General features: G+C 46.7%; 1 long non-coding RNA gene across 1 annotated transcript; it reads left to right on the forward strand.

The window, feature by feature from the left end:
- The first annotated feature begins 332 nt into the window (after positions 1–332).
- On the forward strand, positions 333–12,687 carry LOC115831241. Its single transcript, XR_004026766.1, has 4 exons — positions 333–344; positions 10,005–10,283; positions 10,471–10,806; positions 11,320–12,687. It is a non-coding gene; the product is annotated as an uncharacterized LOC115831241 (long non-coding RNA).
- Positions 12,688–13,380: the final 693 nt, after the last annotated feature.

Consider the following 13,380-nt stretch of genomic DNA (forward strand, 5'->3'; position numbering starts at 1 on the left):
TTAAATCATCCCTAATCCACCTAGACATTTTAACATCTGAAACGGGGTAATGATGTCACTTATCTACGTCATCTTACTGCCTGTGAGCATGGGCTTTAAATTTTGAACCCTAATGTGGGAAAGAAAACCAAGTTGACTCTCATAATTGACCTCCCAGGGATGTCCAAGGAATCTGTGTATTTCAAGAGACAAAGCTCATCAGCTTCTCTCCTGGAGGATTTGGCCACAATATCCAGAGGGCTTGGCAGCACCAGGAGTGATGGATGGAGAGTGTCAAGCAGGTGGGCAGGACCCAGGGGCCTGGTGACCAGGAGAGACACCCCAACTAGCCATCAGCTTTCCTGGTCTTGTCCTCAGCTAAGATTCCCAAAGGCCTTCTTCTGCCTGATCACACAGAGTGTGCCCAAACTCACTCAGGCCTCTGGCAGCCTAAAACCACTGCTTTAAATCCCTTCACCATTTATGATGACACAAGGTTATTGTAAACAGGAAATATTCTATCACCGTTGTAAATGGAAAGCCAATGCCTTTACCATAAATAAACAGAAACCCTAAGAAACAAGCAAAACAAAACAAAAACAGGGACAACAAAACAATGGAATTAATTTCTATTTGTGTGCTGTCACCTGCATAAAGAGCCCCAGATTTGGGTTGTCTTAGTTGTAAAAGGAACGACCAAGTAGGGGGAGTTGAGGTCAGATTAGCCCAAAAGTGAATGGGAGACCCGTGATGTCCATGAAGTGTTGTGGGGTCACCTTGATTATAGCCCAAGCAGAGAGAGGGAAAGGAAGGAGAAGCGAACAGAGTTTGGGCCCTCGGACAAGGAGAAGTCATTCATGTAACCAGGAAACACCTCCCCAAAGCCAGAGTCAACCTCCCTTGCAGGCGGGCCCCTCATGGTCCCTTGGAGGCTTGGCCAGGAGCCCTTGGCAGGATGAGGCACCTTGGGTGACCAGCTGTGCAACCCTGGGCTGGATTCCTTCTGTACAACTGGAGTGCTAATGGCTGTGTGCAAAGACTATCAGAAGACAGCAGGAAGCAGTTGAGCAGCTGTGTACCTGAGCATTGTAACTTCCCAGGGGCATCTTTCTTCCCAGAACTGGCACCTTGGGGGGTCCTTGGCCACTAAAGGCAGTGATGATGATAACAGCAGCCCCTCTTGTTACCACTGTGCTAAGCATAGCACTTTGCAGGCATCATCTCCTGAGATCCTGAAGTACCATCACTGTCCTCTTACACAGATGGGGACCTAGGTTCGGAGTGGTTGGGGGAGGGGGTGTATCCAGGCAGAGAAACAGATCTGGGGGAACTTGATTCTCAGAGGGGACATTAGGAGAAGGGGAAGCTGGGTCTGGAGACCCCCCCAGGAAGATGGGACCACAGAGATGCTTTGCCCAGGACCCAGCGTTGCCCTGGTCAGCCCTGCTCAGATGAGGTCCAACCAGGTGGCTGTGTTCCCAGCCCAGCAGCTCCACCTGTGAGTGAGGGTGGGTCATTGCTGTGATGATGGGGATATATCATAGAATGTTCCTCATAGCATTATTGTGATGCAGAGATTGTCAGCCCACTCATGCACAGGGCATGGTCCTGGGAGCACATCTGTCTTTCTTTCTTGACCTCTAGATCTACTAAGCACCATGCAACACCCCCACCCTAAGCATACTCAGACAGGGTCCTGGGCCCAACCTTGTGCTCCTGTTCCCAGAGTCACCCAACCCTGGCCTCTCTCTGGCATCTGCAGGCCCAGGCACAGCCCTTCTATAGGCCCTGGAAGGGGCACTTCCCCAGCCCTGGGTTTGAAACCTGGAAAATACCTTCTTCCAAGAGAGCTCAGGAGGGCCAAGTCATGCCTGGGTCTGTTCTCTCCACTGGCCCCAGGAGTGCCCTCTGGAGTGCCGCCTCTGGTTGTACTGTGGGCTGGGGTCTGGGAGTGTGTGCATGTTTGGGTGTGTAAATCTGCATGTATGCATCTGTGCGTCTGAGTATCTGTGTCTGTGATTATGTCTCTGTGTAGCTGTCTCTGGGTGGCTCTGTGTTTTTCTCTATCTTTGTATGCATTTGGGTGTCCTTTCTTCCTGAATGTGTGTTGGTTGTGCAAATCTGTTTGTGTTTCTGATTGTGTAATGTGTGTGTCTCTGGCATGTGTGCCCCCTGTGGGAGTGTCTGTGTATACCTGGCTTCTGTATCTTTGTGTATGTGTTGAGGTGTGTGCATGTGAATTTGCTTCTCCTTTGGGTGTCCCTAATTGTGTTTGTATTTGTGTGTTTATGTTTCGTGTAGTGTCTGTGTTCTATGTCTGACTCTGCCTGTAGGTCTGTGCCAGTGTGTGAATGTGTGTGCAAGTGCGTGCACACGTGGGTGTCCATTGTGTGTAGAGTCAGCCCTGTGGGGCTCTGTCTCATGGTCCTGTGTATCTCTGTTCCCCTGGTGTGTGTGTGTGCCTGTCCCTGGGCCATACCCCTGAGTGCCCAGGTGAAGCTGGGGCGGTTCTGTGCCGCTGTGTCTCTGTGCCTGTGGTATCTATTTATCTCCCTGTGAGTTTCTGGGTTTGTGCACCTCGGAAGTTGGCAGTCACAGAGGCCTCTCCAATGCTGACCTCCAGGGGTGGGTGAGAAGGGGACAGTATGTGCTTCTCTCATCCCCAGGCTGGGCCTTTTCTGCCCCTGCTTTTCTGAGCTTCTGGTGGTCCCCTGGTGGTCCCTCTTAGGCCCCAAGGAGGGATGGCATGAAGGGTCAGGTCACAGGACTCCAGGCCAGGGGTGTGGGGAGGACTCTGGGTCGCCAGAGAGAGTTATATTGAAAGAAGGAAGATTGTCTGTGGTGGGGGGATTCTGGGCTGGAGGGAGCCTGGGCTCTGGGAGGGTGAATGAGTGGGGTCCTCTAGGAAGGGCTCAGGGACAGAGCTCCTGGGTCGCTCGGAAGGTCTGATGTGTAGGTGCCTACAGGGGATAGCTAGGGGCAGGGCTCCTAGGCCCCAGGCAGGGCTAGCGGAGTGCTGGATGCCCAGAGGCTGGGGCCCTCACTCACACATGCCAGGTTTAGGCTGGGGCACATGTGCACATGGGCATTATTGGGGGACACAAAGGACCATTGGGTGGGGGAGGCAGAGGTGGTCTGGCAGGCAAATATAGTCCCCAAGCCAAGGCTGACCACCCAGGACATCTGCCCTGCCCCGGCCTTCCTGGGGCCTCACTCCAGGGCACAGGCAGGTGCCTGGAGCCACACGGGGCACACCTCCTGAACCCGTGTCCTGGCCATTGAAGGGTGCTTAGGGCTACCCTGAGAAACTGGTGCCAGGAGGCAGAATCTGGTCCCAAGATATTTCAGGTTGTGGATTAGGGAGAACTACAGAGCGAGGGCATTTAACATAGGTTCATTCCCAGAATAAATGCTCCACACAGGATATTGTCGAAATTAGTATTTTATTACCTGGAACGCCAATCTGTGTACTCACCTGGGAAATTCTAAAGACACCGAGAGGACTTGGAGGAAGCAGAGTAACTGAATGTAACTTAAAAGAACAAAAACAGTCCGGGTGCGGTGGCTCACGCCTGAAATCCCAGCATTTTGGAAGGCTGAGGCGGGTGGATCACCTGAGGCCAGGAGTTCAAGACCAGCCTGGCCAACATCGTGAAACTCTATTTCTACTAAAAATACAAAAATTAGCTGGGCCTGATGGTGGGCACCTGTAGTCCCAGCTACTCAGGAGGCTGAGATGGGAGAAGGGCTTGAACCCGGGAGGTGGAGGTTGCAGTGAGCCAGGATCGCGCCACTGCACTCCAGCCTGGGCAACAAGAATGAAATTCTGTCTCAAAAAAAAAAAAAAAAAAAAAAAGATAAGAAAGAAAAAAAAAAAGAAAAGAAAACCATTGGAATTGTGGCACTCCTGATACTTTTCCAAATCAACCCTCTCAATGTCCCATCATCACCCCCCGCTAGTGGGGAGACTGAAGTGGCCAGGGATTTGCCCAAGGTGCACAGTGGGTTCCGAGTTCACTGCTGATTACATCTGACCAAGCTCCTTTTCCGAAGTTCACTTTGTTTAATCTTTCCAGTGACGGTTTTCGGCAGCTCCGGGATAAACTCCACCTGGTTAAGGATAAGGGAAATCCACAGTGACTTAGTCCTGTTGTCATTTCCTACCAATTCCCTACCCTCCTCCTCTGCCCCTCCACAGTCTCCCACACAGGCTGACACCATATGGTGGCCTTAATGGAATCCACTGAGTGTGTCAGGTTCTCCCCTTGGCCTCTTGAAGGTGGATGTAGCCATGTGATGTGACTCCGGAGCTGTGAGTGGAAGTGAAGCGTGTCACCTCAAGACAGAAGGGTTGGGAGCCACTGAGACTGGCCACCCTCTCCTCCATCTCTTAGAGCAGCTGACAGGTGGAGGCTGCTCCCTTATCCTGTTGGTGGATGAGGGGATGTGAAGCACAAGGCCCAGCAAAGCCATGGTGGACGTGCCGCATGAGCAGGATAAGAACCTTCAGTGTTGTAAATTTCCATTGTCTGGGGCTGTCCACTGTACCTACTGTGATATCTAGCCCATCATAGCAGGCATGCACCATCTATTTCATGCTCTGTGAAGCAGACTAGCCTACCCTCAGAACATGAACTTGCTATCAGACACACATAGGTTTCAGTTTCAGCCCTGCCTCTTAATGACTGCAACCTTGGGCATTTGACTTTGTGTCTCTGAGCCTCAGTTTTGTTTTTGTAAAATGGTTTGCTATGCTATCTCAGGTGGAGGAGAGGATTTAATGAAATAAAAATCCATGTAAAGCATTGAGCCCAGGGCCTGGCACACACAGTGAGTACTCAATCAATGTTAGCCATGTAGCTTCATAATGTGTATTGACTGTCAACACTCAGACGATGCAGCAAAGCATTACAAAGAAGGAAGTGTTAACTTGTTGGCATATGTATCTCTTTGCACTTTATTTTCAAACAGATAGGATAATGCCATGTATACTTTTTCATAGTATGCTTTTTTCTCTTAATATGTGTTGAGATATATGTTAAATATATAAAAAACTGAATCATTATTTTAAATTGCAGGGTTATATTCAATTTTATGAAAACCTTATTTCTCTATTGTTTGACTATTTGTAGGTTGCACAAGGCATTGAATTAAAATAACCATATCAGAATGCATTGCATTTATAAAGATAAATATCATTCTATTAATTTTTGTTTGTTATATGTATGTATATATATTTTGAGTTGCAAAACAGAACATATTTCTTCCTATGAATCATGTTAGAAAAAGTTTGGAAGCTGCTGAGTTGGATTTTTTTTTAAGTTTTTACAGGATTATAAATAACCTTTCTAAAAATATCCTTGGGCACTTGACTGATTTTTGTCTTTAGGTTAATATGCCAGCAATGTTTCCTTTTGGATTTCTGACACAAGATAGCAATTTCCATCCAAATAAATCAACTATGCCATCCCATCCCTAAACCAAATTCCATCTTCTGCAGAAGAAAAAGCCAGTACTATGACTGCCTAAGCTTCCCCCTGCACAGCCACCCTATGAGACATGGGGCGGGAGCACTGGGAGCTGTTCAGGGGCACCAGACCCCTTCCATCTGCCCTCACTCACCTTCCTTGGGGACTTGCATGAGACTGTCACTGACTTTACATGCTGCTGCAGCTCCTTGGTCAGCTGGTCCTTGTCATGGGACAGAAACTGTGGGGTCAGGACAATAAACACCTTCACCACCTGCAGAACGAGGGCAGAGGCTTATGGTGAGTGTCAATCTATTACATAGCTTAAAAAGTCAATATTGGTGGGGTGCAGTGGCTCACACCTATAATCCCAGCACTTTGGGAGGCTGAGGTGGGCAGATCACTGGAAGTCAGGAGTTCGAGACCAGCTTGGCTAACATGGTAAAACCTGATCTCTACCAAAAATACAAAAATTGACTGGGTGTGGTGGTGCACACCTGTAGTCCCAGCTACTTGGGAGGCTGAGGTGGGAGAATTGCTTAAGCCCAAGAGGCAGAGGTTGCATGAGCTGAGATCGTACCATTGCACCCCATCCTGAGCTACAAGAGTGAAACTCTGTCTCAGAAAAATAAAATAAAATAAAATTAAATTAAAATAAAATAACAAGAAAATATAGAGAATTTCACCAAATACCTGGACTTTATTTTTTAAGGATTAAAAAGATATATAGAATTGAGAAAAATAACAGCAATTAAAAACCCAGTAGATGGATTTATCAGCAAATTAGACAAAAGAGAACAGAGGATTAGAGAAGTGGAAGTTAGGTTAGTAGAAAACACTGAAATTGAAGGTTAGAGAGATAGAAAAAGGGCCGGGCGCGGTGGCTCACGTCTGTAATCCCAGCACTTTGGGAGGCCGAGGCGGGCGGATCATGAGGTCAGAAGATCGAGACCATCCTGGCTAACACAGTGAAACCCCGTCTCTGCTAAAAATACAAAAAATTAGCCGGGCGAGATGGCGGGCGCCTATAGTCCCAGCTACTCGGGAGGCTGAGGCAGGAGAATGGTGTGAACCCCAGAGGGCGGAGCCTGCAGTGAGCTGAGATCGCACCACTGCACTCCAGCCTGGGCGACAGAGAGACTCTGTCTCAAAAAAAAAAACAGAGAGAGAGAAAGAAAAAGACGGGAAATATAGGAAAGTTAACAAGAGACATGGAACATATCAGACAGGTCTAACTTGTGAGGAATTAGAGTCCCAGAACCAGGAAAGGAAGTGGAATAGTATCTCTATTTAAAGAGAAAATGGGGTTGGGTGCAGTGGCTCATGCCTGTAATCCCAGAACTTTGGGAGGCCGAGGCAGGCAGATCACTTGAGGTCAGGAGTTTGAGACCAGACTGGACCAGACTGAGACCAGTTTCTACCTCCTCCGTAACAGGAGGTAGAGAGTGCCTCTACTAAAAATACAAAAACTGTCCGGGCATGGTGGTGGGCGCCTGTAGTTACAGCTACTCTGGAGGCTGAGGCAGGAGAATTGCTTGAACCTGGGAGGTGAAGGTTGCAGTGAGCCAATATGGCACCACTGCACTCCAGTCTGGACGACAGAGTGAGAATCTGTCTCAAAAAACATAAATAAATAGGCCTCGCACGGTGGCTCACGCCTGTAATCCCAGCACTGTGGGAGGCCAAGGCGGGTGGATCATGAGGTCAGGAGATCGAACCCTTCCTGGCTAACATGGTGAAACCCCATCTCTACTATAAATACAAAAAATTAGCTGGGCGTAGTGGCGGGTGCCTGTAGTCCCAGCTATTTGGGAGGCTGAGGCAGGAGAATGGCGTGAACCCAGAAGGCGATGTTTGTAGTGAGCCAAGATCGCACCACTGCACTCCAGCCTGGGTAACAGAGTGAGACCCCGTCTCAACAAAAACAACAACAACAACAACAAAAAACAAACCAAAAAAATATAAATAAATAAAAATAAAAGGAAAATTTAAAAAAGAGAAAATGTTCCCCCACAAATCTCAAAACAAATAAAATACATTAATTCACAGACAGGAATCTCTACAAATCCTAAGCAGGTAAATAGAAAAAAAATTGTGATTAAATTGCTAAAAAAAAAAAATAAAACGAAACATTCAAAAGCAGCCAGAGAAAAAAAAAGACATATTACTTTCAAAGAAACAACAGTAAGTAGAAGGACTGTTCATCAGAAACTACAGAAGCCAGAAACCCATGGAATGACATTTTTCATGTTGAAATGAAAAAAATCTGCCAACTTAAAATTCTACCTACTGAAATATAGTTCAAAAATAAAAGTGTGCGGTTCTAGAAAATGGCAGCAATGACGATGATGTCACTTTTAAATCTCCCCTCATCATCACATACCAACCGAGTAACTAGATAACAAAACCAAAAACTTATGGACAATACAACACAACTACATGATAAAATCCTAGCAGAAACAAAACAAGACTTCCAGCAAGGCTCATCAGGAAAAAAGACATAATGTCCAATTTTGAGAACAAAAAGAAGATAACAATTAAATCCTACAGATATTAAAAATAAAAGAATATTATAAACAACTTTATGTCAATAAACTTGACAGCTAGATGAAACTGACAAATTTCCTCAAAAGACACAAATTATAAAATCCAAATTATCCTACATCTATTAAAGAAATTAAGGCAAAGAGAATCTACAGCTAAGTTATTAGAATGGATAAGAAGATTTAGGCCTGGTGCAGTGGCTCATGCCTGTAATCCCAGCACTTTGGGAGTCCGAGGTGGGAGGATTGCTTGAGCTTAGGAGTTCGAGACCAGCCTGGGCAACATGGTGAAAGACCATCTCAAATTTTTTTTTTTTTAAAGAATGGATAAGAATATTCAGCAAGAATGTGGGATACAAAATATAAAAATCATTCGCACTTCTAGCAGCCACAAACAGAAAAGACAAATTTTAAAAAGATACCATTTATGGTTGCAATAAAGGATACAAAATGCCTAACAATAAATTTAACAAAAGATGTGTAAGTGGAAAAAATTATATATCTTTATGAAAGCTATTGAAGAAGCCAGGCGTGGTGGCTCACGCCTATAATCCCAGCACTTTGGGAGGCCAAGGCGGGTGGATCACCTGAGGTCAGGAATTCGAGTCCAGCACGGCCAACTTGGGGAAACCCTGTATCTACTAAAAATACAAAATTAGCTGGGCATGGTGGCATGTGCCTGTAATCTTAGCTACTGGGGAGGCTGAGGCAGGAGAACCTCTTAGAACCTGGGAGGCAGAGGTTGCAGTGAGCCGAGGTCGTGCCATTGCACTTTAGCCTGGGCAGCAGAATGAGACTCTGTCTCAAAAACAAAACAAAAACAAAAACAATAAGAACAAGAGAAAAACATTAAAGAAGTCTTAGGCAAAAGAGACACAGGCCATATTCTAGCTTTTACTTGAAGTTCAGGAGTACATGTGCAGGTTTGTTATATAGGTAAACTCTTGTCATGGGAGTTTGTTGTACAGATTATTTCATTACCCAGGTATTAAGCCCAGTACCCACTAGTTATCTTTTCTGCTCCTCTTTCTGCTCCTACCCTCCATCTTCCCATAGGCCCCAGAGTCTGTTGTTCCTGTCTATGCATCCATGTGTGCTCATTATTTGTCTCTCACTTACACATGAGAACATGCAGCATTTGGTTTTCTGTTCCTGCATTAGTTTGAAAAGGATAGGGCCATATACATAGATTGGGATATTCAGTCTTTTGAAGATGTCAGTCTCCCAACTGATTTATAGCTACAACATGTACTATAATTCAAACAAATCCTAACAGCTTTTTTTTTTTTTTTGATACGGAGTCTTGCTCTGTGGCCCAGGATAGAATGCAAAGGTGTGATCTCAGCTCACTGCAACCTCTGCCTCCCAGGTTCAAGTGATTCTCCTGTCTCCTGCCTCAGTCTCCTTAGTAGCTGGGAGTACAGGCTCACACCACCACGCCTGGCTAATTTTTGTATTTTTAGTAGAGACAGGATTTCACCATGTTGGCCAGGCTGGTCTCAAACTCCTGACCTCAGGTGATCCGCCCACCTCAGCCTCCCAAAGTGCTGGGATTATAGGTGTGAGCCACCATGCCCGGCCCAGTTATGACCTTCTTTAATCTGCAGTCTCCACACAGACACAACTAACCCACACATGTGAATACATATTAGATTCTCACCAATTAAATACATATCAAATTCCAAACTAAGAATTCATATAAGCATATTTTCACATACACAAAACCACCCCCACAAATCTCACACCCTCCAAAATCCAAAATCAATCTTCCTGACATTCTCAAGTACACACTAACCCAACCACCCAAGATACACACGTGTGTGCAGTAAATTTTAGATACATGTGTAGCCTACAATTTACAAATAATATACCACTACTTTTAATTTGTAAATTCCACAGAAGTATGTGATTCTCATGGAAGCTTTTCTTGACTTTGGCCACACTCTTGCAACCACAACCAACTTGTGCTACCGTGAACAAACTATGACTAAAGGCCTGTTCTTCCACTTTGCAGCTGCTCATATTATTGACAAATGAGCGTATTAGAACATGCATGCTGGCTGATCATTCTGATCAAGTCAACAAGCTTCACAACTTACTCAATGAGGTCGTCCGTGAGAACTTCACTGATTTTACGAGGACAGGAGCTACTTCTTTGCTGAACTGCATCACGGTTTCAACTGCTGAGGTTTTCCTCAAGCTTTTGCATTGTTTGGAATGTGAAAAGCACGGCCAAGACACACTTTGGGGTTCCCACTGCATTGTTACACCTCCCCCCTCACTTCAGGGCCAGGTGAGCAAGGGAAAGGAGCGCGGCCTGGGCGTCCCGCAGCGCCCCCGCTAGGAAAGCTATGAACGCTCCCGCCTTGAGCTCAGCCACAGGCCTGCTCTGGTCACAATGTGGGGTCGCCCCGCGGACACTGGTGACCAGTGGGAGCATGACCAGGAGGCGATTACCTTCTAATCGCCCTTGGCTTTAGGTAACGCGAAGTAGGACGCCATGAGAGCGAAGGCCGGTTGGGTAACCGCCCTTCCTCTCGCGCTGCGGTCTCCCTGCCACGAACCGCCGGCAACCGCTGCTGGGAGCGGTTGAGGGCCGCTGGCCTCGCGCTGGAACCCGGCCCGCCTCAAGGCTCGTGCGCAGGCGCACGGGGCAGGCCAGGAGCCCGCCCTGGGAGGGCCCCGCTGGAGATGGGGAAATGGAGGGAGGCGGCACCTGGGCGCTTCGTGGGGCCAGACAACGCCTCCTCATTGGAAACTCCATGACCGTGCCTCTGAGAAACCAGCGCATCCGCAACGACCACTCCTAATTTTCGGTAATACAAACCTGCAGTCCATGCACTTAGGTAACGCCCTTGCTGAAAGGTTTACCTTTGGAGGGTTTATCCTAAAGCAAAGTATCCTCGAATTGCATGTCTTGCATTCCCTTTGGGTGGCATTTATTTCATTCCTGCTCATGCCTTTCAAAAAATAGTATGCCCTGTTTTCCTACTCAGTCTGGAGAGTCCATTAAAGAATATTTCTGGCAAAGAATTTTAGACCTGAAAACACACTCCAAAATATACTTTCTTCTGACTCCATTCCCAGAGTTTTTCCTACCGCATTCAAATGATTTCTAGAAATGTTTTTGTTGTAGCCTTCATCAATTTCAGTCGATAAAGCAGCAGATAGTAAGGGAACAATTCCACGCTCCCCGACCCCTGACTCTGCAACACAGTGCAGAATTCCAGTTGGCAATAAAAAACTAGTAGACAAGCAACTCACTGACTTGAGTTTGTAATAGCTTCAGAAAAAACTTTAATCGTCACATCCTTTCTGCTCATTTGCAGGATTCCTATCGTCTGTCTCCAAGTGATAACACTGAAGAGCCTTCACATCTATGCAGGCCCAGGGCCTCGAGTGCAGAGACTGAGAGCTCTGCAGGACACAGCATGGAGCCGCCATTCCTCTACTGGGTGGAAGAGCATGTGTCCTCTGAACAGGGGATCCAAGCCCTGAGATGTTCTTTCTCAGCAGTCAGTGCGGCCCAGGACTTTCTGTGGGGATGCTCAGAGAGCAGGGGCCGGAGGACTTTTAGCCACCACCTGCCATGGCCAGTCTTCACAAATTACCTTTGGCTAATTTGATTGTCTCTCCTCCTGGGGTCTAGGACTTCAAACATGTACAGAAGTGATTGCAGAATTAAGACAAGACACTGTTCCACAGTATATTTTTTGTATCACTGGCTCAGAAAAAGACTCATTCAAATCCCGTATCAAAGCCATGTGTGAGAATCTTGAGAAAGCATCGGTTGACTGACTTGACAAGGGAGGAAGCAACCAAGAATTCTGCTCTTCTTCAGTATCTGAGTATGATATTTTGCTTCAACATCCCTCTTAGATGAAGTTAGTGATTGAAAATCATGTAAGTTTGCCCCGTGATAAAAGATCAAGTCCTCAGAAAGATCTCCAAAGCGTTTACGGTGTGTTTGGTTTTGTTTTGTTTTGGTAAGTTTACCATGATTTTGCTTGAATTGCTGCTCTCCGTTGATCTTCTCAGCTAAGATCGAGGTAGAGTTGCGCAGCAGAAGAGGGCTGCATGTAAGAAGGCAGTTCTGTCTCAGAGGACAAAAGGCCTGGGAGCACCCAGACAGGCAGTCACTTCGTGGAGGTCACTCCCCTCCCAGTGGCCACTGTGGAGGCATTTCATAGAAATGCTTGCTGGACCATTTAGGTTTAGAGTTGGGACAAAACCGAGAACTCATGAGGATATTGGACAGGAGTTAGGAAATGACCTTCTCACACAACTGGGGCAAGGAGGGGAGAACCCTGGGCTTGAGACATGCAATCCACCACCTGCCCCTGCAGTGTGGCCCCTGTTACATTTTCCTGCAACTCTGCCTTCTTGAGTCCAAATGTCTTTGAAAGGGGCAAATGCTTTGTAAGTGCAAACAGGGTATGTTTCAGTGAATGTTCGCAGTGTGCACCGGTCTGGCTGAAGGCCTCTTCCCTTCCCCAACACCCTCCCATCGTGCAAAATTACCCTGCCCAGCAGGGAGTGACGTGTGTGTCTCAGAAGATTTTGCTGCTGTGCTCTGCATACTCACTCCTTATCTCCTTTGACCAGTTTCCTAACACTCCCCTTGTTCACAACACAGAATATGAGTGCTCTTTCCTGTCGTTTTGACACTAATAAACGGACAGTGATTCTCAGTGTGGAAATGAGAATGAAGTTTTTTTTTAAAGACAGGCTACAATAATTCCCACGCAGAGAACCGCATGCGATGACACTGGATTCGAAACAGCAAGAATGTATGGTGAAGATGAGGCCAACAGTGAGGTGAGAGAGGCCAGCCAGGGTGTGTGTCAGTGCAGATGAGAAACAATCAGATAACACCTGTTTCCTCCAGGAAAGAAAATGTCATGGCCAGGGAAAAGAGATGGGAGGAAGGCTGGTCATTGCCTATTCCACTGTGCACAGTTTGAATTTGGAGCCATGAAAAGTATTGCTTGGTTAAATTAAAATCATTCAAAAGATAAAAAATAAACATTTAACACCAGCACAATATGCTGGGAAACAAAATGAAAGGATTTCTGGTCTCGGTGCTGTAGGTCGCATAGCCACTCTCCTGGATTGAGGCTTTCCAGCAAAGGAGCTGGGAAGTAAGGCTGGCCTGCTGGTGTGGACAGAGATTCCAGCAACATACATGACCTGGGGCCACAAGGATTGCTTCCTAAACAATGATGAGCACACAGCCACCTAATAGCCTGGATCAGCTGAGGCCATCCTGATTTCAAACACCCAGTCCCCTTGCCTTCCTAAGAACCCCTGTGTTTCTCAGAATGAAAACTTGTTTTAATTTTGTTCACGAAGTGCGGCCCCTGTTGAAATTCATCAAGAGTGGGAAAGAG

The sequence above is a fragment of the Nomascus leucogenys genome, chromosome 18 (genome assembly GCF_006542625.1).
Source record: "Nomascus leucogenys isolate Asia chromosome 18, Asia_NLE_v1, whole genome shotgun sequence".
NCBI classification, from domain to species: Eukaryota; Metazoa; Chordata; class Mammalia; order Primates; family Hylobatidae; genus Nomascus; species Nomascus leucogenys.